Genomic DNA, 25,447 nt, shown 5'->3' with positions numbered 1-25,447 from the left:
ACACATCTGGAATCACTAATCACTTTTTCATTAGTGAGCCACATTAACATTGATAATTGTGAGAGTTCTTATTCAAACATCATGAAAATTTACAAGATCTACAGCTCTAACACTGGCCCATGGCCTAATAACATCAATATTATTTTGTCTTGCAAACTCTATCACAGGCAAACTTCACTCTGGCCAAGGACTACAAAACAATTTCACCTCTAGCAGCAGCATGATGAACCCTTAGCAAACCTAACTCACTCAGCCTCAGGGCCAATCATTAATTTAATCAGGTGGCTCTTCACATAGTCATCATTCTCATGGTCCAAACTTACTACCATCCTAACAGAGACTAACCGGTGAATTAACACTGAACTCCGTCTACCTCCTAATCACAACACCACAAGGAAAATTTATATATCATATCAATAATATCCCTCTTTGATTCACATCAAGAAATAACTCATTCTTCATCACCTTCTTCCCTACTATCACCCAATCCTCAAATCATTTTAGGACACATACTTTTTTTTAAAGATTTTATTTATTTTGAGAGGTAGAGTTACAGACAGTGAGAGGAACAGAGAGAAAGGTCTTCCGTCCATGGTTCATTCCCCAAATGGCTGCAATGGCCAGAGCTGCACTGATCCAAAGCCAGGAGCCAGGTGCTTCTTCCTGGTCTGCCATATGGATGCAGGGGCCCAAAGACTTGGGCCATCCTCTACTGCTTTCCCATGCCACAGCAGAGAGCTGGATTGGAAGAGGAGCAGCCAGGACTAGAACCAGCGCCCATATGGGATGCCGGTTCTGCAGGCGGAGGATTAACCTACTGCACCAGTGCGCCAGCCCCAGGGCACATACATTTTAAACAGAGTTTAAAGACAACATTAGGTTATGAATGTAAAAACAGAAACTTAAGTTTCCTTATTCACTAGTATGCAAAAACCACTAACTCATGCTCGGAAATATAATACGACTTGCTTAATTTATAAAGGATAGAAATAATCCATTGGTTTTAGGAACCAAGAAATTAGTGTAACTCCAACTAAAACTAATCTATTTTCTTCCTCTATAACTTGACTAATTATAGTAACAGGCACCAATATTTATGAGGAAATTGCTTTTTAAATCTCTAATGTGCCTATTTAATTTTATTTGAGAAACAGGGCCACATTCCTATCTGCTAGTTCACTACCAACATGTGTGGTGCCAAAAATTCCACGTGGGTGGCAGCCACTCAACTACTGCTGTTTCCCAAGATATGCATTAGTGGGCAGAGTCAGAAGCCAGAGTCAGGTCTCATGCTCGGGTATTCCAACATGGGACACGGACATCTGAACCAGCATTGTAACCTCCTGCTGAAATACTGGACCTGTACTGGGGGTAACATAGGAATTTTCCATGCGGGATGTACGTTTAAAAACACATAGTATACATAGGGGTCAATATGATCTGTGTTTTCAGGGATCGCTCGGGGGTCTTAGAATTTGACCTCCAGAGAGAGGGGAGGGCAGCTCGGATTTCTTATCCTGAAGTGAAAACTAGTAGGAATCACAACCCTAAAGCCTGGGAATAACACCAGACACACCCCAAGGCGAGCCCAGGATGGCAGGAGGATTCCCAGCACGGGACGGGCATTGTGACCCCAACAGAAGAACGAGACCCAGCAGGGGACACCCCCCACCACCATATAGGTGCTTCCTCTGGGGTCCACCTGACCACACTAGGACCCTCAGTGCACACGCCCCGGGGGGACCGCCCGGACCCCGGGGCCACGAGGGGCCGCGCGGCTGCTCCACCTCCCTTCTCAGAGGCCGAGGCCGCCAAGCGGCGTCTCCACAAGAGCCCTGCCGGCCTGGGCTGTTCTGAGAGGAGCCACGCGGACGCCGTCACGACCACGCACGCCCGGGGTCCTCGCTCTCCCTTCCCAGCTGCCCGCTCCAGGACGGCCTCAGGGCCCCAACGGGGCCGCTCCAGCAGTGGACACCAGGACTCGCCAGGCCTGAGGAGCCAGCCAGGACGGCGCCGCGCGGACACGGGAAAGTTCTCGGGCCCGGGCCGAACCTGCGCCCTCACCTGGCGCACGACCCGCGGGCCCGCCCTTCCTGCCAGTGTCCCCGCTGCCGCTCGCCGCCTTGTCCGGGGATCAGGGCTGGAGCCGTGGACGCCCGTCAGGTAACCGCACAACCCCGGACAGAAACAGAAAGGCGGGCTTCCCAGAGAAAATGGCGGAGAGCGCGCAGCCCCTTTTATAGCCCTAGTAGTGGGGCGGGGACTCCTGGGAGACCGACTCTGATTGGACAACAAGCAAGGGCACCAACCAATCATAAAACGAATACTATAAAAAAGACAACCAGGAACCGGGAAGTGTTTGGCGGTGCTCAGGCCAAGCCGGCGACAGTGAAATGCAGTGTGGGACACAAAGTCGTGACTGTTGAAGCTCTTGACATTGATGGAACGTGAGGAGGGATGGGGGAGGGCGGCGAGCATTACCTGCAGGCTCTGTCTTCTGTGGCTCTGGAGGATGAAACCACAGCGGGAAAGATGGCGCAGAGGGGAAATCAGAATTTGTCCTTTGGCCGAGTGACTGTCAGGGGTTCCATAAGGACCCAGGTTCTCGGGGCCAGCATCTGACACAGGATAACCCCGTGCAAGGACGGAGGTGGTGGGGACTCCCCTGGCGGGGCTGAGCTGGGTGGAGTGGAGGAGCGCTGTGAGGGAGAGTGCAAAGAGGAGGGTGCGCTGGGGATGGATGGGTTAGGAGATCCTTTCTGTTCCTCATCAACCGTCTGGATATTTGTGCAGGGAACCCCAGGGGCCCTGGGGCCATTCAAACGACACAAAGCGGCTCACCTGTGCCTCTGCCCCTCACTAGAGGGAAGCAAGAACAGGTGTCAGCCTAAGGAACTTGGGGTTGCTCTGTGAGGTGGGGGTTGTAAATAAGGTGCAGGATACTGGAGACCAGGACTGACCCTGTGTGAGGGGGGCACTGGTTATGCAGGGGAGGAAGGGAAGGCAGGCAAGGGTGGGGAGGGGGGTCCTGGCCCGGGTGGAGGGTGGATTCTTTTGGGGGAGAGGTGATGCTTGATGCACAGACACGGGGTGTCCACATTGAGCTCAGCCCCAAGCTGAGTGACTTCTGAGCTTCTCTGTAATTCTGGAGAAGGAGATGCCCCAGCTCAGGCAGAGGGCAAATGAGTCATTTCAAGTTGTGATCCTGGAAGGGGGAGGGGGACAAGCACAGAGAACAAAGACGAAAATTCCTGAATGGTCACCGTCAGGACACTCAAGGTTCCTTTTACTACTTTGAACCTCAGGACTCCATCACCCACCTGACACCCTATCCTGCACCCAACAAATGAATGTCAGCTCTAACCCTCCAACAGGTACCCAGCCCCAGCCGCCCCCAGCCCTGTCCTATCCCTTCTGGCAGCTTAGGGTCTGGCCTCCGAGTCGCTCCTGCGGGTTATAGAGGCGGCCGCCAGGGAGCGCCCTGCACCCAGCGTGGAAGTCACCTGGCCACTGTGGATCTCAGGTTCGTGCGGGCGCACCTCCCGCGGGTCAGAAGCCCGGCCTTGTCGGGGTCCTGCCGGCTCCTTTCCACCTGTGCTACCTGGCAGCCGTGGGCAGGGCGGTGGTCCCCCGGGCAGCCGAAGGGATCTCAGAAGCTCCAGGCACAGCCTCGCCCCCTGCCGCCTGGAGCACCAGGCACTGTGAGGCTCCCTGCAGCAGTCGCTCCCTGGCCGCTCCGCGCGCACCCCTGCTGCCCAGGCTCCCGGGGATCCGGAAATCCCTGAGGCCAGAATCCCTGTGCCGCCATCGGCCGTATGTGGGCGCCTTCGTGGGGAGGACAGGTGTCCGCGTGTCCATCACAGCAGATTCAGCAGCAGTGACAGAGACCAACAAGGACGCCAACCGGGTTACCTGTGCGCCCAGCGCAGATCTGTGTCTGGAACCTCTGCACCCCACAGTATTCATAGACACTGGCATAACTCGCTTACACCGTAACTGTGCATCAGGATTTTCATTATCATGTAATTATTATTTTCATTGTGAGCACGCATGCACACACACGCACACCCCACGCCAGCTGCCCTGCGTGCATTCGGCTCCAGGTGCATGCACCTGCTGTGCCTGCGGAGATCTCAGCAGAGCAGAAGCGCCGCGGGACATTGGAATAACCCTCTGTCTCCTCATCAAGGCTTTGCGCTTCTCGAAGCCCCTCTCTCAGGTGGGCAGAGGGCATCCGTCCACCGCCGGGACACCCTCACCACCGGGCCGGGCCACGTGCGAACTTTGGGAGGGGCCCCAGGTGAGGCCCCACTTCCCCCTTGCGGGCGGCCGACAACACTTGTGTGTCCACATCGCGGCCGCCTGCCCTGCCCCTGGGGCGCACGGAGCGGGACTCAGAGACAGTGGAGGCCAACTCCATGCACGGGACCGCGCGGCTGCGGCAGAACCCGGGGCCGCCCCACGTGCTTCCAGGTTGGGCCCAGCAATGCGCAACCGAGGGCGCAGACTCGGAAACGTGTGGACTCCGCCAGCAGGCTCCCCATGCACACGCGCGGGAGCCCCCATTAACCACCCTGGTCCCCCTCACACGGAGCCCGGCCGCTGCCTCCCCCGGGGGAGAGACCCGGAATTGCACGCATCCTGGAAGACCCGATGCCGGAGTCCCGAGACGACCTAGGAGCCAGGAAATGGGGTCCACAGCCCCAGATCGAGTCCAATCTCCGGCGAACAGGTGTGGAGCTCAGTCTCTGGCATGGCTGGAGCGATCCTGTGGGTATTGCCGGGCTCCTGGAACTGCTCCCGGGCACTGTGATCCCAGCCCAGTGTTCTCCAGATTCCGAGCGCCGGAACGAAAAAATAGAAGCGTCCGCCAGGGGGCGACCGACAGCCCCGCCAAGTTGGGGAGACCCAGGCCCCAGGCGGGCAAGGGAGCAGCACTCCCGACACGGGCCCGTCTGCTTCACTCCACGCGACTGTCTCATCCCGGGTCGTCGAAGCTCCCTCCGACTCTGCCTTTCTAATAAATATTAATACAGAATTTTAAATACTGATAGAAACAAGCCTCACAAGCGTTGTAATAGGCGCAGTGAGGGGAATAGAGGCGGGGTCTGATGACCGGAAGTGATGCGGGGGCTCTGGGCAGCGCAGGACAGTCACACTAAATTCCATTTGTAGAAACTCTTGAGCTTTATTAAAAGGAAAACGTTAAGAAAGTTTCCAGCAATAAAAATTCATAAGTATTCCAATCAGAAAAGAGAATCCTGGGTTTTCAACACGAATTTTTATTTTAAAGATTTATTTGAAAGGCAGACGAGAAGAGAGAGAGAGACTGAGACCTTCCATCTGTTGGTTTATTCCCTTTATAGCCACAACGCTGGCAGGAGCCAGGAGCTTCTTCCGGGTCTCCCACGTGGGTGCAGGGGCCCAAGCCCTCGGACCATCCTCTGCTGCTCTCCCAGGCGCATTAGCAGGAGCTGGATCCGAAGCGGAGCAGCCGAGCCCTGATCCAGTGCTCACATGGAATGCAGGTGTCACCGTTGGTCCCTTTAGCCATAAATTTATTGGCGCTCTCAAGCAGAACTGGGGCCCCCCTGACTTGGCTCAGCTCTGACCTGGCGCTGGGTGGGTGGAGAGGGGGGCGTTGGAAGGGCAGTGTCTGCTGCTTCTTCCCTGCACAGGAACCTGCGGCTCTCCCTTAAATGCTGGGCAATGCTGAGCCGGGGATGGTCAAAGCCAGGGGGCCTTTTGTCCTTTCTGTCTCCATCCGAGGTCAGCGCACATGCTCCCCTTCCCTGGACACAGCTTTTGCCCGCGCAGATCCAGAACCCGAAGGCTCTGGGAGGAGTCCCGGCTCCAGCCCATGTTTCCGTCTCTGACTCCTCGGTTCCCTGCCTTCCGCGTCCCTGACGCCCGTGGTTCCTGGTCTAAAACGCACCGCGTCGCGCATCCGTCTGTGGGCGGGTCCGTGACGGTTCTTGGGGCCACAAAGAGGGAACAAAGTGAGAAAAAATATGAAGGATGCAAATGAAAAATCGGGATGAAAGATGCTATCATGAGCATCAGGCAAACTTTAGCGCCAAGATCTAATGCGACACTAGGAAGAATTAAAATGTATGGAAAAACTTCACAACCCCAAATACAGAAACATAGAGGAATGCACTTGAGGCAAGAGAAAGAATGCCATAGAAAGGAGGAAGAGATGAGGATTCATCAACGTGAGATGGAAGAACAAATGAGACCCAAGAGAGGAAAGTTACAGTCATATGGGCTAAATGGGCCCAAGAGAAAGAGACGTGAGAATGGGAGGTGGAGGAGCAATGGACAGCGAAAGTCCCAGAAATTCCCACCTCCAGGTGGTGGTGGCGGCGGCACAGGTGACGAAGCTAACCCTGGAGTTCCGCAGCACCATGAGTGGTTCCGTGATGGGAAGCGGCATGCGCACTGAGCGCTTTGGGCAGGGAGGTGCGGGGCCTGTTGGTGGACAGGGTCCTAGAGGAATGGGGCCTGGAGCTCCAGCAGGATATGGTAGAGGGAGAGAAGAGTATGAAGACCCCAACAGAAAGCCCGATTTTAGACGTGACAGAGAGGCTTTCATTCCATTTGGTTTTGTCTTTTCTTGTTTAGATATCAATCTTTTAAATTCATGGATTTTAGTAAAAAAATCTTCCTTTTTATGGATGTTAGCAATTTATTGACCAAATATTTGTAAATGGTCTGTTTGGGCAGGTAAAATTATTTAATGTAGTGTCTGAAACAGGAGAGTATTTTTCCCCTTTTATTCCCATTTTAATCTTTTTAACTGTATAATGTTCCTGAAGTTATAGCAGTGTATGTGTGCCACTGAATTTCCAAAGTGTCCCAAGTTTTTTCCTGTGCTTCAAATAAATAAAAAATTAGTTATAATATTGACCTTCAACTTTTTCAAGTTTCTATGTACATTAGGCTAAAAGGTTCACTGGTGCTCGTGACCCCACCAGGTCCAGCCAGCGACCGCCTCCACTCCCCTTTCCCCACCCTGAGGACCGAGTTCGAGGCCTCCCATCCCCGCTGTCCCATTCTGAGGGAAGCCTGAGCCACTGTAGCCCCAACTTCTCAGCAGCTCAGGCACAGCCCCCGGGTCCCCCCACAGGCCTCGTGCCTGGGAACTTTGCGCGGTGGAGCCCTGCGCTAGGCCCTCGGGGGCGCCAGGCGGATGCACAGGTCCCTGATTGGGTGGGGCGATCAGAGCGTCTGCACCCGGGGAGGCGCGGGAGCAGGCAGCAGAACCAGCACCGTCCGGGGGCGGGGCCTGGAACCTCTGGGGGCGGGGCTGGAACCATCAGGGGCGTGTCCTGAGCCTTCCAGGGCGGGACTGGAACCCCTGGAGGCGGGGCTGCAACACCTGGGGGCGTGGCCAGCCTAGGACACGCCCGCCTGCAGTCGCTCCAGCCCGTCCGCATACTGGGAGGCCGCCAGCGCTCCTCTGGAACACGTCCAGGGCCGCCCCGCAGCTCTCCCTCACCGCGCGCTCCGGGTCCGCCGCGTGGGCCCGCAGCGCCGCCAGGCAGGCGGGCTGGGCGATGGCGCCCAGGGCCTCGGCGCACTCGTGCCGCACCGTGGGGCTCTCGGCCCGGCGCGCCAGGGCGGCCGCTCGTGCTGCAGCTGGTCCGGCACGTAGTCCACCTCGTGGTGGACAGGGCGCGGCCTCCTCGCCGCCGGCGCTGCGCAGGGCGAACCGGGCGCAATAGTGGTCGAAGAGCGGCCATGCCTCGTCCAGCAGCGCCTCTCGCAGCCCCCACGTCGTGCTCCTCGGCGGGCAGCGCGGGGTCCACCGAGAGGTAGGGCCCGGCCGCAGGCTCCGCGCCGCGCTGCGGCCACTACAGACGCCCACGGCGAGCTGGCCCGTCTTGGCCACCGCGGTCATGGGTCCGTGGAATACGTCTTCAGGAGCTCCAGGACCTTGGGGTCCCCCAGGGCCCCCAGGGCCTCCCTGCAAGGAACGGCCCCAGAGCTCGCGGGGCCGGAAGCTGAGGGCTCATATGATTCACTGCAAGCCTGAGAGCATCTGGGCCTTTGAATGGCACGCGCGGTTTCCGGGAAATGTCAGTGCAGGCTCAGCTCTGCTTTCTACACATCCCTGCTCCTTGTTTACAAAGAAGACATGGACGCTGAAGGAGCTTCCTGCGTTGTCTGGTGTTACAGGGAGCAAGCTTTGGTGCTGAGTGTTTTTAAATGGCTATGAAAGCAAAACTGAATGGTGAGTCTTTTAATTCAGGGATATGCAATTAAGACTGGAATGAGTGTAAGACTATTGGTCTAGGGAGAAACTGGATTTGATGAAGTGGCTCTTTCACGGCCCCATGATCTATTCTTTGGATGTTTTTAAAAAGTGGAAAGGTCATTTTGCTGCATTTCCCCATTCTTGTTTTTAAGGAACAACAGATTCCAAACCCTACAAATGGCTTGTATTGAATTTTACATTTGAATTACAGATTGTTAAATATGAAAAAACACACAAGAACATTAAGCAAAACAAAATGGGTAAACTAACAGTGTAAAAGGTTGTCAAAGGTATGAGACAGCCCAAATTATCTCACAATGTTGGTGAGAGGTTAAAACAGTTCACTCTTACCAGCGCCGAGGCTCACTAGGCTAATCCTCCGCCTGGGGCGCCAGCACACCAGGTTCTAGTCCCGGTCCGGGCGCCGGATTCTGTCGGGGTTGTCCCTCTTCCAGGCCAGCTCTCTGCTATGGCCAGGGAGTGCAGTGGAGGATGGCCCAAGTCCTTGGGCCCTGCACCCCATGGGAGACCAGGATAAGCACCTGACTCCTGCCTTCAGATCAGCGCAGTGCGCTGGCCGCAATGTGCTGGCCTCAGCGGCCATTGGAGGGTGAACCAATGGCAAAAGGAAGACCTTTCTCTCTGTCTCTCTCTCACTGTCCACTCTGCCTGTAAAAAATTTTTTTAAAAAAGCAGTTCACTCTTTTTGGAAAAGGATCTTGTAGCTTCTAAAAATGTAAACCCAAACCTTCTGTAAAATCCATCTACCAATTATATTCCCTAGTATGTATTCCAGAGAAAGTTAAAAAAATACAGAAAGTCTTAGCACAAGTGCACATAGCAGTTTTGTTGATAACAGCCAAAAACTGGAAAGAGTCTAAGTTCTGGGAATATACTAAGGAGTAACAATAAAGTATTTGTAAATGAACATGGAAAAATCTGAAAAATAAGAAAATCAGACAGAAAAAGCTATGTAATATATGACTCCATTTACATGAAACTATACATAAAACTAATCCCTGCTCATAAAAGTAAAAAGTCATAGCAGTTGTTGGCATTGAGATGAGCAAAGGTAAGGATGAAAGAGAATAATCCAAAGAGAACATGCTGGGATAGTGGTAATCTCCAATATTTTATAAAGAAAAGTAAGAAGCAATGACCAAGTGGGGCTTATCCCAGGAATCCAACTTTGGTTTAGGATTAAGAAAATGCACAATGTAATTCAACATATTAACAGTACGAACAAGGGAAATTGTATAATAAAAGCCTATGATGAGACCAATAGATGTATCAGAATTATATGTACTTATGGATAAATTTAATATGGGAAACATCTGTATACTGAAAAACTAAGACATTGCTGAAAGATATTTCAGGAAATTAAAAGATTTTATCATGCTCACAGTTTAGAGCCTTGATATTTAGGAATTTCAAATTCTTTTTAAAGTGATTTATAGAGGGGCCAAAGGTGTGGCATAGCTGTAAAGCCACCACCTGCAGTGCTGGCATCCCATGAGGGTGCCGGTTTAAGTCCTGGCTGCTGCACTTCCGATCTAGCTCTCTGCTATGGCCTGGGAAAGCAATGGAAAATGGCCCAAACCTTTGGGCCCCTGCACCCACCCACGTAGGAGACCCGGAAGAAACTCCTGGCTCTGGCTGCCAATTGGGGAGTGAACCAGGAGATGGAAGATCTCTCTCTGCCTCACCTTCTCTCTGTGTAACTCTTTCATATAAAGAAATCTTTAAAAAAAATAAAGTGATCTATAGATTCTAAGCAATACCCAACAAAATCTCATCAATTTCTTTTTAAAAGCTTTATTTCTTTGAAAGGCAGATTTACAGAGGCAGTGAGAGAGCGAGTGAGTGAGAGAGAAATTCCAACTGCTTGTTAGCTCTTTATCCTTCTGGCTTTCTACATGCTTGGCAGTGGACTGCAGGGACGGGAACTGTGTGTCACTGTGTATCTCTGGTGGCCCTTGTGGCATCTTCCTGGTTGTGGTTAGCCTGGCTCCAGTCGGCCTGTACACACACCACTGTCATCGCTGGTTCTGGAGTTTCTATAACAATTACTGGAGCACGGCGTGCTTGTGCTGGAGCGGTTTTATTCCATGGGCCTGAAGATTTTTCTATACCACCACTGCCACCTCCATCTTCTTCCCAGTTATCACCTGGATCTTCTCTCATTATCATCTTCTTCCTTTTCACTTATCTGCATCGCCTGAACTTGGAGGCCACTATAATCCACCTCTTTTTGCTCAAACTCTTTCCATTCGTCTTCATCTTTCGTCACGGCCTTGGTGGCAGCCCCGGCGCCCAAGGTGCTGCTGTCTCCCGGCCCAGCCCCCTCACCCACCCCGCCGCCCGCTGCTCTGCTGCTCCTGCCAGGACTGCCCTCCACACCCACGGTGCTCGCCACAGGCTGCTCTGCTCTTCCTCCTTCTTCTTGTCCCTTTTGGCGAAGAAGTTGTCCAGGCTCCCCTCCTCCATCTCAGCAGGGGCCATGGCTTCCTTGGCCAGGATGGGTGGGGCCCGCAGCAGGTGCAGCCCTCAGGGCCCTGAGCAAGGGCACCAGGTTGGGTCTGTGCTCACGGGGCCAGGTGTGGCGCAGCCCCAGCCCTGAGGGGTCCCTGAGGTATGGGCAGCAGGGTATGTGGCTCCCACTGTGTGCTGAGGAGTGCTGGGTCCAATCATGCAAGTTCAATTCATGCTAACTATCAAAGAAAAATGAAGCATTTTTCATCTTTCAAACTGTGGTTTTCACACTGTAATTTTTCTATCTTAAAATACAAACATACTAATCATTGTGTCACACTTGTCAACAGTGATCAGGACAGTTACATGCTGTATTAGTCTGTAGTCTGGGAACAATAGGTTACACAATATAAGGTAGCCCAGGTGTGTAGTAGATTGTATCAGGAAAATTTGTGCAAGCATAATCTATGATGTTCACACAACTACAGAATCACCAAATGATGCACTTTGCAGAATTTCAGTTATTAAGTGAAGAAAGACCATACACACACACACACACACACACTACATCTAGGAAAGTAGATGTGAAATGTTTTTATAGTTCACTCACTTTTTATTTTTAAGCACACAAACTTACCAATGTCATGGTGCCACTGTAGTATTAAACTGAAAACTACCTCATGTCCTCATGTGTTTATTTAACTTCTCAAGTTTCAATATATTTAACATGCACACAGATGCTTCAAGAACTTTTTCTTTCTTTTTCGTGTAGTCTATAATTTTTTTTGGGGGGGTGGGGAATACAACTCCGTGTTGCAAAATTACACCACAGCCCCTCAAGGCAATCACCAAATCTGTGTTGTTTATTTTATCACCAGAGACTGACGAGTGTCTTGCGTGTTAAAAGTGCTTAACAAATATGAACATGAAAAATTTAAAAGTGTTATTTAGTCTCTCAAGACTTACCATGTTCTTCATTTCACTTGAATTTTCCTACTTTGTTCCACTTTCTTTTGCAGTAGTCAGTCTTCAAAGATACTAGTGCCACTGACAGTCATGAATTTAGTATCACTGAAAACAGAACAAAATCACTTGCCACTCTCTTTTGAAACAATTTATGTCTATATATATTTAAATATTTTATTTATTTGAGAGGCAGAGTTACAGTCAGAGAGAGGGAGAGACAGAGAAAAAGGTCTTCAATCTGCTGGTTCACTCCCCAAATGGCCACAATGGCTGGAGCTGGGCTGATACGAAGCCAGGAGCCAGGAGCTTCTTCTGGGTCTACCACATGGGGGCAGGGGCCCAAGCACTTGGGCCTTCTTCCATTACTTTGCTATAGCAGAGAGTTGGATCAGAAGAGGTGCAGCTGGGACATGAACCAGCACCCATATAATGTATAGAGTATCTCCAAAAACCCTATAAAAACCCTAACAACCTTACTGTAGAGGCCACCGATCCAAACCAGCTACATCTGGTGCGGACATTGGTCCAAACTCAAGTGTTTTTTTGTTTGTTTGTTTGTTTGTTTTGACAGGCAGAATTGACAGTGAGAGACAGAGAGAAAGGTCCTCCCCTGCCATTGGTTCACCCTCCAATGGCCGCCACGGTCGGCACGCTACAGCCGGTGCACCACGCTGATCCGATGGCAGGAGCCATGGTCTCCCATGGGGTGCAGGGCCCAAGCACTTGGGCCATCCTCCACTGCACTCTCAGGCCACAGCAGAGAGCTGGCCTGGAAGAGGGGCAACTGGGACAGAATCCAGCGCCCCAACTGGGACTAGAACCCAGTGTGCCGGTGCCGCAAGGCGGAGGATTAGCCTAGTGAGCCGCGGTGCCAGCCTCAAACTCAAGTTTGAAATAAAACTCTTGCGCTTGCATCAGCCTCAGCTCCTGGTGTTCTTAATTGGTGGGAATTGGATGTTTCAGGTATAACAAAAACATTTGAGATTTATTGCTGAACTACCTTTATACCACCAAATGATATAAATTAGAATACCATAATCTTTTCTTCTAGATGATAATAGAATATTTTCACCTGTTACAAACCACAGCTGTATGAGTATGTATGCATGTATATATGGTTGTTACTATTCATAGATGACAATATAAAGGCAGCTAAAGATTATCTAGAGGACAAAAAGCCTATTCCATCTGGTAAGCAATCCATATGCATTTAGGTAATTTTTTGTTTACTAGAAATTTATTAGTAGGGCTAGCAATGTCATGGAGCAGATTAAGCCAATGCTTGCAGTACCACATATTCATGTCCTGGCTGTTCTGCTTCTGAATGAGCTCCTTGAAGATGCACATGGAAAAGAGGCAGAGGGTGGTCCAAATGCTTGGGCCACTGCCACTCACATGGGAGACCTGGATGGAGTACCTGGCTCCTGGATTTGGAATGGCCCAGCCCTTGCCACAGTGGTTATTTGAAGAATGAAACAGCAGATGAAAGATCTCTTTCTCTGTCTCTTGCCCTGCTTTCTTTGTCATTCTTCCTGTCAGGTAATTAAATAAACCTTTTAAAATATATGAGTATATTAATTTAGTCTCAAATGTGCAGGAGTACTGGTTCCATTAAGGACCTACAGAAATAGTAAGAAAATGCAGTGTGAATCTTGCTGAAATACTAGAGTTTTCCAGGTTGAAACAAATAAAGCCCATGTATTTTTCTCACAAATTAAGAGAAATACAGATGTAAACTGTGATTTTCATTTTTTTCTGTGATTTCACCATATTGAACATGGGTTCCTTAGGTAAAAAAATAATACACTGATTTAAAAAAATCCACTAAGTTGGAGATGAAACACAAGAACTGTGGGTTTTAATCAGAATGTAGTATTTTGGTGAAACTGAAGCCATATAAGTGTATATACACTCTAGTCTTATTTCTGCTGATAACTTTAAGACAATCCCTTAAATTCACTAGGGCTCAGTTAGACACTATTGTCTAATCCTAACTTTTCTGTAAATATAACAAAGAGGAAGATATACAGGAAAAAAAGAAAAGTAAAGTATTACAAATATTTACAAACACACTATTAGGAAATATAATCTTGAATAAGAAATATTTGGTGCTATTTTCAAAGCATCTCAGATAATGCTTAATTCCATGAATTAAGTATGATTAATCAGAAAGTAAAAAATTAAACATCTATGACATCTATGTGATACTACCTAAAACTGAGCTCATTATAGCTGGATAACCATAAACTCTAAAATGCTGACAAATACTAGGAAACAAGTTATAAAAAAGAATACCTCTGGATCTCAATAGCAGTTTTCAGTGAGGTACGTAGTTGATTATTTGCAGTAAATAACAGGAATGTTCAAAATTTCACTTTAACAGGCAGAAAGATGGAAATTCTGTATCCAGATATAAGTGATCAAAAAACCTGATTATAAATACTAAGCAAAGTTGTCAAAAGAGCAGTCCACTGTAAGGGATTATGCAGAACCTGAGATCTTTTGTTTGAGGATGCCCAAGTGTCAGTCAGGGCAGGTCATATTGTCTACTGAACAGATTCTCTAGAGAGAAATCTTGAAAACGGTGCTTCGTTTCTGAGTATTGTGGTCCTCACTGAAGTTTTTCTGTCTACCTCTCCAAAGAGCAAATCATTGGCCTTCTGTTGGGATGAAGGTGCAGCAATCTTTTGGTTGAATAGGGATATGGAAAGGATCAAGAACTTATAATCCTCAAATCCAAATACTCATAGTACATAGTACCCTTCACAACTTGGGGATCACAAATTCTAAACTATTTTGAGAAATCTGGTTTAGCCTTGCTTTTCTTCCGAGATCAGATGAGATCAGGCATGTTCAGTGTGGTATGGCCATAGACTAGCCTTGCTTTTCTTAGTATCACTGGGAAACCACTTTCCCATTTTCCAAAACTGTTGACATATCTTGACAGCTCTTTATCCCTTTCCTGATCACTCTGCTCCATCACAATATGCTTTTTTAAATGTCCTAACACTAATCCCTATAAGTTTAAAGAAATGCACTTATTTAACACATTTAACTGAAAGTTACATTCTTATTATATTTATATTTCATATTTGTTATATCTGAAATATTAATTATATATTGATGTATTATTCTACCAAAGCGAATGAAAATACATACAGGCTTCTGTCAGAAATTTACCATTTCTTCTTCCAATATCAATAAAAAGACTTATGCATTGAGATTGATTCCTTAAGAGCTTGGATTTCATAGTGAGACCATTTTGCATGAAGTAAATATTCTGATGTATAAACTATATGTTAATACAATTGCCAATACATTCTGAATATAACTTAAATATAACTTTTTATACTCAAATCTTTCATGTAATCTGTTCATTTGTTTCTATCCATTAGCAATGATTAAAAACCTTATTCCTAAATCTAGTTCTGTTAGAATTATCAATGCAGACATTTAAGCCTACAATAAGCAGTAGGTTAAGATTGATGAGTGTATTCAATTTCTAAAATGTCCATTTTTACAGTATTTTTAAGCCTCAGAAAACATTCTTGTTATATTTTATTTTATTATCAAAAGATAAAGATATCATTACTTTTCTAGCCACCACATATAATTGTTCAGTGTTATTAATGTACAATATGTTTTAAAGTATAATTTAAATATTAAGTATATTTAAATTGTACAAAACCTTTAAATTTTAGAGGGCTATTTATGCATAATAATCTATATATGAAATTAATATTTCAATCTCAAAATTTCAAAACATAGTTTAAATTAAATTAATCACAGAAGGGTTCTGATATGTATACACTAGCTAAGAAAACTTCAGGGGCAAGTATTGTGGCACAGGGAATTCAATAGCTTCCTGAAGAGCCAGAATCCCATATGGGCACTGGTTTCAGTTCTGGCTGCTCCACTTCCAGTCAATCTCCCTGTTCATGGCATGGGAAAGCAGTGGAAGATGGCCCAAGTACTTGAGCCACTGAAACCAACATGAGAGACCCAGATTGACTTCTGGCTCCTGGCATTGGCCTGGCCATGCCTCAGCCATTGAGCTACTTGGGGAGTGAACCAGTGGATGGAAGATCTGTCTCTCTGTCCTCTCTGTGTAACTGCCTTTCAAATAATGAAAGAAATATTTAAAAATATTTTAAAATAACTTTAATTCTATTTACTTTAGCAAGATCATATACTAACACTCCCATCCGCTGTTTTACTTCATGGGGTCTCAGCATTGCTAATCAAGACCATAACAGTTATGACTTCACATATGTAAAAGTGGCTATTACAGAAGAATAAAAAAATTAACAAGTACTGAAGCAGATGTGGAGGAAAGGAAATATATATAAAATTGTTTGTGGGAATGTAAAATGGAAAACATTCAAGAACCTATGGAAAATCTATACTAAATTCCTATACAATATGAATAAGGCATAGATTTTTTTTGACAGGCAGAGTGGACAGTGAGAGAGAGAGACAGAGAGAAAGCTCTTCCTTTGCTGTTGGTTCACCCTCCAATGGCCGCCACGGCCAGCACGCTGTGGCTGGTGCACCACGCTGATCCAAAGGCAGGAGTCAGGTGCTTATCCTGGTCTCCCATGGGGTTCAGGGCCCAAGCACTTGGGCCATCCTCCACTGCACTCCCTGGCCATAGCAGAGAGCTGGCCTGGAAGAGGGGCAACCAGGACAGAATCCAGTGCCCCGACCGGGACTAGAACCTGGTGTGCTGGTGCCGCAAGGCAGAGGATTAGCCTATTGAGCCGCCGCACTGGCCAAGGTATAGATATTTTAACATTTCTATTCAACAGTGTAATGGAACATTGTGCTAAAGAAATCACACACACAAAAGAAAAAAACTCCAGATTGCATACAAAAGAGCAAACGTGACTTGTAACATCTAAGACATATTTGCAAGCAAAAGACATTCTGAGGTATTCACTAAAATCCCTAAGTAAAACTCAGTGATGTTCAGAATATAAAATAAATACATAAGCATCAATCATATTTCTGTAGAGTAGCAATGAACATCATGAAAATATAATTAGCATTAGCATTCAATGTAGCGTCAAAGTGAAAATATTACTAAGAAATTTAAAAAATTGCATTTTATACTAGAAAAGAAAAATATAAGAACACACAATTTTTAAAACAAAGCAGTGATTTCAGTAAGACATTTTAATTTTAATACAACAAAAAATGTGATTATAATTAGTCATTGGAAATGCAATCAAATCTTGGGAAATATATCAATTCCTATACAGTAAAATGACTGATTCAGCCAAAGACAAATGTTGCCAGGAACATGAAGAGCATGGAACCCTCATAAACTTCCAGTGCAGCCACTATGGACAGCAATTCGGCAGTTTCTCAGCTTGTTCTACATGGGACTGTTTATTGCCTCAGTAGTTTATCTCCCAGGTATGCCACTAAAAGATACAAAATCCACACACCAATAAAGGCTCACTGCAGCAATATTCATGAAAGCCAAATATGAAAGCAACCCAAACACTAATGTGTAAGAAAGCCAGTGTGCAGTATATCTTTTATAATGGCATACTATTTGGCAATACAAATCAATTAAGAAATGAAAGACCACAAAAATAATGAATGTCAAAATATTTTAAAGAGGAAATCAGAAGCAAACTCCACACATTGTAGCATATCCAAAAGAATGGTGGATCTCTGGAGATAGAGTTTAGATTAATGCCTGTCTGGGGATACTGGTGGATGAGGAGTTATTGTAAATAATATGAAGAATTTGGTGATTAATGAACATACATTCATATTAGACTGTACTTATGATCACTGAACTCCAAAAATATGACAAAGCATGGAATACTCACTTGAAACATTATGGCTGGGCAGAGAGACTCCTGACTTTGGGATTCACAGAAGAAACTAAAGACAAACAAATATGACAAGGTTTCACATACTCTGCTCATTTTGGTTCAAAAATATTTAAGACCATAAACAAAGGGGCCCTTACTGTTCAATGGACAATGTTTAGTATGAAAGAACTATCATTTAGGAAATTTTTACACCAAAATTAACATTTAATTCCATGTTTCTTATTTGATATTGCAGACAGCTCCCGACACTTCTCCCGTGGCGCAAGCTCCATGCCCCGCAGGTGCCGGGAGAGGAGCTGAGCCTCCAGGTCATGGTCCAGAGGGTCACTCCACTCCCGCAGGGTCCCCTGTGCCCGCGTCCTGTCGCAGCCCCCACCTGACTCCATGGAGTTGGAGGCCAGAGAGTTGCTACAAAAGAGGGTGTTGGCCTTGCTGGTGTGGCTCAGCTCCAGCTGGAACAGCAGGTCCAGGAATTCCATATATTGTAATTCATATGCACTTAAGAAATACTTCATTTTTTGTGGGTGAAACAATTTAAAAGATGTACTTAGCATCAATTTAAGATAAAGCACTACCTCTTAAGTACTCCACTAAGTGATTTAATGTACAGTAACACTCTCCAAGGGGGGTTAACTATAAGAGCAACATGTAGGAACAAGGAAAATAACACTACTAATAATAGATAACTTTATGTCAAACTTTCTAACAAAGCAAAAGAGAAAAGACAGTATTACTTTTATTATATGTAGGAATAAATAAGCCAGGTTTGATTGTCATTGCTATTTTCAAGATTCTGTGTCACTAAAATCTATATAGGAAGGTGTCACTGGGAGAGAAACCCTTAGTATTGATGATAATAGATTTTTCAGTACATAATACACAATTACAAACTGTTGTATTAAGCATTGCTCCTGTGTTAAACCATTGTCAATCCTCACAGTTCTGTGAGTTAGGTAACATTAGGCATCTTGTAAAGGAAGTAACTAAGTACAAGAAGGCCAAGTGATTTGCCTAAACTCAGACAGCCCACCCTTAGCAGATTCTCAATTCGAATCCAGGGATTCTGGCCAGAAGACAGGTTGTAACATGTACAGTAGATTTTACTTTTAAAACTAATTTTAAAAAGTACTTTTTTTAAAAGTAGATTTTTACTTTTAAGGGTTTTAAGTAGGAAGACTATATAAGGGACAGGTATGAGAAAGAATAACATTAGTAACATTTTGGACTTGTTAAGATTTAATTACACAACTGGTATCCAAAGAGAGATCTCAAGTAGGCAGTATGATATACTAATCTGAAATGAAGGAGGGTTCCTGGGCTAGAGATACAAATTTGGAAATCATTAGTACATACAAGGTAGTAAAAATCATTAGAAAGAATATCAAAGATTGCCCTCTAGAACAATTCTATGTTTAAAAAGAGGGGAATGAGAAAAAACGGACTATGATGAATACACTAGAAAGGCAATAGAAAACTAGATAAATGAGTGACAGTTTTATGTTTATTTCAGAATATTTATGATTAAGGCCAATATTTGTCATTTTCGATTTTTGGATGATAGCCATTCTACTGGGAAGAGGTGACACCTCATTGTCATTTTTATTTGCATTTTCCTGATGACTAGTGATTCTGAATTTTTTGTCATCTGTTGGCCATTTTTATTTCATCCTTAGAAAAATTCTTGTTCATGCCATTTGTCCATTTTTTGACTGGAGTGTGTTTTGTTATTAAATTTCTTGAGCTTATTATATATTCTGGATGTTAATCCTTTATTGGATGTATATTTTGAAAATATTTTTCCCATTTTGTTGATTACCTCTTCACTTTGTTAATTATTTCATTTTTTGCACAGCAACTTTTTGCTTGATGTAATCACATTTGTCTATTTGTGTTTGTTTTATTACCCATGTTTCTGGGATCTTACCCAAGAATTCTTTGCCTAGGCCAATAGATTGTAGACTTTCCTCTATGTTCTTCTCTAGTAATTGTGATGGTTTTGGGTATTAGGTTTAGATGCTTGATCCATTGTGAGTTGGAGCAAACTGGTTTCAAACTTCAGCATGTGAAATCCAACTTTCCAAATACTATTGTAGAAGAGACTGGATTCAGTTTTAAAATATTATTTATTTATTTAAAAGGCAGAGATACAGAGAGAAAAAGACAGGGAAATTAGGGGGAAGAGAGAGACAGAGAGAGAGAGAGAAAAGAGAGAGAGAATCAATCTACTGGTTCTCTCCCCAGATGGTTTCTCTGCAATGGCCGGGGCTGGGACAAACCAAAGCCAGCATTGCTGAGGTTCTCCTGAGTCTTTCACATGGGTGTAAGGGCCCAAGGGGAATTAGCACAAAGGTGGATTGGAAGTGGCACAGCTGGGGCTTGAACCAGCACCTATATGGGATGCAGAAACTGCAAGTAGAAGCTTAACCTTCTATGCCACAGTGCCAGCCCTGAAGAGACTGAATTCTACCAAACTTTAAAGGAAGAACTGATCCCCATTCTTATATTATTCAAAACAATTGAAAAGGATAGAATCAATCCAAACCTGTTCTTTGAGACCAGCATTTCCTTAATTACAAAAGCACAAAGATGCAATAAAAAAGAACTACACACTAATATCCCTAGTGGACAAGATGCAAAAATTCTCAATAAAATAGTATCAAATAGAGTTCAGCAATACATCAACAAGATCATCTATCCAAAGTGGAATTGATTTGAGGGATGCAGGGGTGGTTCAACATACACAAATCAATAAATGTGTTATTTAAAATCAACAAAATGAAAGATAAAGCCATATGATTATCTCAATAGATGCAGAGAAACATTTGATGAAATACCACATCTTTTCATGAAAAGACACTTTAAAAATTGCATAGAGAAGAAACATACCATGACACAATCAAAGCAATATATGACTAAACCACAGGCAGCATCATATTGAATGGGGATAAGCTGGGAAGATTTCCACTAAATCTGGAGTCAATGACAACCATTTTCACCATTATTTTCAGTATACTTCTGGAAGCTTTAGCCAGATAAATTAGGTAAGAAAAACAAATCAAAATGATACAAATTGGAAAAAAAAGAAGCACAATTATCCCTGTTTGCAGTTGATATGATCCTTTATATAAACAAACTGAAAGACTCTAATAAAAGACTATTAGAGGAGCCAGCATTGTGGCACAGCAGTTTAATGCCCTGGCCTGAGGCACTGGCATCCCAAATGGATGATGGTTCAAGTCCCAGCTGCTCCTCTTCCAATTCAGCTGTCTGCTATGGGCAGGGAAAGAAAGAAATGGAAGATGGCCCAAGTCCTTAGGTCCCTGCACCCATGTGGGAGACCTGGAAGAGGCCCCTGGCTTCTGGCTTTGGATTGGCATAGCTCCAGCCTTTGTGGCCAATTGAGGAGTGAACCAGTGGATGGAAGACATTTCTCTGTCTCTCCCTCTCACTGTAAATCTACCTCCCAAATAAATTATTACAATCATTTTTAAAAAGAGAAAGAAATAAAAGACACAAAATAGAAAGTTATCCCATGTTCATAGATTGGAAAAATTAATATCATCAAAATGTCCATACAACCCCAAGTAATCGATAAATCCAAAGCAATCCCAATCAAGACACCAAAGATATTCTTCACAATTATAGAAAAAAAAGATCCTAAAATTCATATGGAAAAATAGAAGACCCCAAATACTTACAGCAATCTTAAATAAAAATGAAGCTTGAGGCATCACAATACCAGATTTCAAGACATACTAGAGGGCTGTTATAATTAAAACAACCTGGTACTGGAACAAAAATACACATGTTGACCAATGAGACAGAATAGAAACCCCAGACATGAACTCACATATTGGCAACCAACTAATATTTGACAAGTGAAATAAAATCACTCCCTAGACAGAAAGATTTTTTTGTTTGTTTGTTTTTGACAGGCAGAGTGGACAGTGAGAGAGAGAGACAGAGAGAAAGGTCATTGGTTCACCCCCCAGTGGCCACTGCGGCTGGTTCACTGGGCCGATCCAAAGCCAGGAGCCAGGTGCTTCTCCTGGTCTCCCATGCAGGTGCAGGGCCCAAGCACTTGGGCCATCCTTCACTGCATTCCTGGGCCACAGCAGAGAGCTGGACTGGAAGAGGAGCAACCGGGACAGAATCCGGCACCCCGACTGGGACTAGAACCTGGGGTGCTGGCACCACAGGCGGAGGATTACCCTATTGAGCCACAGCACAGGCCGACAGAAAGATATTTTGAAAAACAAATGAGGAAGCTATTTTGGAGGAGGGTTTTCTGTTCAGAACAATACTACTGACAGGTTACATAAAATGACACTGAATAAATGACCTCTAATTTTGTAAAAATAAGTATTAACTTGGAGAGAACAAGCTTTGACGGGATCCTGGGATTGGAAATTACTGGAATGAGTTAAGGAGTAAAGGGAAACAATATTTATGACAGCGAGGAAAGGCAGTACTCTCACAGTGCGCATAAGCATTAAGTGTGTCACACATACACACACACGCACGCACCATGAGGTAGTTTAACTCACCATTAAAATCACCATTTTTTCCACTTCTCTGTCACAGAGTGGTGACCAGTGGCTGCACAACAGCATTTTCAAACCGCTGTCTAGATGGCAACCAGAACTCAGGAGCCCCGGCAGAGTGTAACAGTCACAAGTCAGCAGTGAGTACACTTGGGTTCCAGTTTGTTGGTCTTTGAAAACTAGGCTGTGACCGCTTGAAATGAGTTGGTCAAGTTCTCCGTGGCCCTCTGCACTGCGGGGCACAGCTGGGGGTCCCCACAGCTCGCCCCCGGCCTGACAGGCTGCTTCCCATGCGAGTCCCTCCAGTCTGCACACCTCAACTCCACCCAGAGAGCCTTCGGCAAACATGGCCAGCCCTCCCCTCCCCAGGACAGTGCCGCCTCCCACACCCAGACCAAACAAAGTGCAAGGAATCCAGGCTCCAGAAAAACGACATCTATTGTCCTCAGAGACTGCAAGCTGAGTCTCCTCAGGCCAGGAATGGAAGTCCTGGGGTCGTGGGGGTTGAGAGCCACGTCTCCTGTCACCACTTCAGCTCTGGGCCCACAGTTCTCTGCCCTTCGGATCCTTCTCCTGCCTCCCCTGGGCCGCCTCTGGCTCCACTCCCGGGACAAGCGAGGTTACCAAAATTAATCTGCAGCTGGGACGTGATGTCATTTGCAGCTTTCTGGAAAACATGGGAGTCGTCCTCTTTGTCATCCTTTACCACAGCATCTCTGTATTTTGACTTGTGAATTGCCACTGCTTTGGAAGGGACAGTTGATTCTGGCTTCCGGGTGTTCAACTCGGACTTTGGTCTGGTCTGTTCTTGAAGATTCTTCCACTCATCTAAGGTCACCTCTTGAACTTGAGTTTCTTCTTCTACCTCTGACTCAGGGACTTTGCTTGGGGTTTCCTGCTCCAGAGTCCTGGGACTCCTCCATCACTGCGGTCGGCTCCATGTCACGGGTGTCTTTCCCTGACGCCCAAGTGCGCACTCCATAGCCCATGTTGTCTTCAGTTCTGACTGCTGTTTTATCATTCCCGCCATATCTTTCAAAATCTTGTCTTCCCTCTGGTCGACAGCATCAAAGGCTCTGTTTCGGGGACTGCCCCTGCCTCTGCCTCGCATGCCCCCTCTCGGGCCTCCACGCCCTGGAAGAGGCCTCTCATGATCAAAGCTGTCCACTGGTTTTCATCTGTAAACGTCTCAGCTGTGCAGTCCACCTGCCTCTCGGTCTCACAGGGGCGGGATTCCCTGTAGGGTCTCCGCTCTGCTCCATCAAGCGTCACCCCTGCGCTGGCTGTCAGTCCGTCCTTGCTGCTCCCCTCTTCTGGGAGTTCGTTTCTGGGCAAGTGGCTGGCGGGCTGCCGCCGGGGCTGTCGGGCTGCTGAGCGCGGGGCCAGGAGGCTCTTGCGCTCCTTCTGGGACTCCCTCCTCGCGCCAGGTCTGTGGCCAAGGCCGCGGCTGGGCTCTGGCCCCCACGGCCACCGGCTCCAGCCACGGCCGCCGCAGCCCCCTCGTCGCGCCTCTTGTGCTGCAGCTGCTGCTGGCACTGGCGCTCGGCCTTGAGCAGGATGTCGAAGGGGTCCGACTCGTCGTCCAGCGGCAGATGGAAGCGGTTGGCCACGACGCAGCCGAAATTCTCCTGCTTCGCGGCAGCGGCAGCCACGGGGCTCCCCAGAGCGCCCTTGATGCCACCGCGGCCGCCTGTGGGCCCGCCGCGGGCAGCCCACGCGATCCAGTCTCAGGAAGACCCATCCTGACCCGAAGCTGCTCCTCGGCTGCACAGGATGAGTCTCAGGTCTGCACGCCTCCAGGCGTTCACTTTTGTCCTGGTCACCACGCTGTTCTTTGTGCGCAGCTACATCAGCTTCAAACATGCAGGCATCCCATCTGCCGTGCTGGATGGGCTTGGCCACCAAGGAGAACCAGGTGGCGAAGACCAAGTGTGGCCTCAGCAAGCCCTGCCCGGCCAGCTTTGCGTTTTGATCTCCAGCGGGCTGCCAATGCCGTGGGCCCCTCCATGTGCTTTGAAAACCACATTATCCTGAGTCCAGTGAAAAACAACGTGGGCAGAGGCCTGAACATTACCCTGGTGAACGGGACCATGGGACTGGTGCCGAGACACAACTCCTTCGACATGTACTGGAGACACCAAGACTCCAGTGCGATTCCTTAAAGAAGTTCCAATGGGCACGTTGGTGCTGGTGGCCTCCTACGATGACCCAGGGACCAAGATGAATGACGACATCAGGAAGCTCCTCTCTGACCTCGGCAGCTCCTATGCCACACAGCTGGGCTGCTGCGATAGCTGGGTGTTCCTGGGGGCCGAGAACTCAAGAGCAAAAGCCCCTTTGAGGAATACCTGAAGAACAACCCAGACACAAATATGAGGGCTGGCCAGAGCTGCTGGAGATGGAAGGCTGTGAGCCCAACAACCTGTTCTAGGATGGCCGCGGCTCACCCAGGCCCAGGGCTCTGGGAAGCTCCTGCCCAACTCAGGGGGCAGAGGCCCAGCAGGGCCAAGGAGGAGGCAGCACCGGTACAGAGAGCGCCGAGGGGCTGCACACACCGCACCTCGCTGCCCTTGGTCAGAAACCAAACCTGCCCAGCACCCCGAGAGCTCCTACCTGGGAGCTGCACGGATTCTGGCAGCTGCCATGTGAGGGTGGCACCGGCGTGCTGCATCCAGGGCCAGCTGCCGGCCCACCCTGAGGGAGGACTGACCACCCACACCCGAGCAAATTAAAGTTGTTGTTACTGATTCGGAAAAAAAGTACTGAGTGACAATCATACATGATCTAATCATCCTTTATCTGTGTTTTCTAATCCTTAAATAATAATTATGAATTATATTTGCAACACTTCACAGTTTTTAAACTGTGAAATGGGCCGGCACTGTGGCTCAGTAGGCTAATCCTCCACCTGTGGCACCAGCACCTCGGGTTCTAAACCTGCTTGGGGTGCCGGATTCTGTCCTGGTTGCTCCTCTTCCAGTCCAGCTCTCTGGTGTGGGCCAGGAAGGCGGTGGAGGATGGCCCAAGTGCTTGGGCCCTGCACCCACATGGGAGACCAGGAGAAGCACCTGGCTCCTGGCTTCGGATCGGCCCAGTGCGCTGGCCGTAGCGGCCACTTGGGTGGTGACCTAATGGAGGGAAGACCTTTATCTCTGTCTCTCTCTCTCTCACTGTCTAACTCTGCCTGTCAAAAATTAATAAATAAAATAAAATAAACTGTGAAATGAATATGTAGCACTAAAAGGCAGACCAAGGCACTGAAGGATACATTCCTAAAGTTAGAGAATAAAAGGACCTCTTGACAATTCCCAAATATGTATTAAGTGTACTAGTTGTCATTTTGTTTAGACTTCTAA

At 47.0% G+C, this 25,447-nt stretch overlaps 4 pseudogenes; 1 reads left to right on the top strand and 3 right to left on the bottom strand.

The window, feature by feature from the left end:
• The window catches only part of LOC138843110 (nucleus accumbens-associated protein 1 pseudogene), a 92,223-nt pseudogene extending 74,649 nt beyond the window's left edge, over positions 1–17,574 (bottom strand).
• On the bottom strand, positions 5,981–8,142 carry LOC103346316 (deoxyhypusine hydroxylase pseudogene; annotated as a pseudogene).
• On the top strand, positions 8,113–25,139 carry LOC138847824 (protein FAM3D pseudogene; annotated as a pseudogene).
• On the bottom strand, positions 8,230–11,809 carry LOC100353747 (protein CDV3 homolog pseudogene; annotated as a pseudogene).
• Positions 25,140–25,447: the final 308 nt, after the last annotated feature.

The sequence above is a fragment of the Oryctolagus cuniculus genome (genome assembly GCF_964237555.1).
Source record: "Oryctolagus cuniculus chromosome 17 unlocalized genomic scaffold, mOryCun1.1 SUPER_17_unloc_1, whole genome shotgun sequence".
NCBI lineage: Eukaryota > Metazoa > Chordata > Mammalia > Lagomorpha > Leporidae > Oryctolagus > Oryctolagus cuniculus.
The sequence above is the reverse complement of the archived record's forward strand: the minus strand, read 5'-3'. Positions and strand labels throughout refer to the sequence as shown.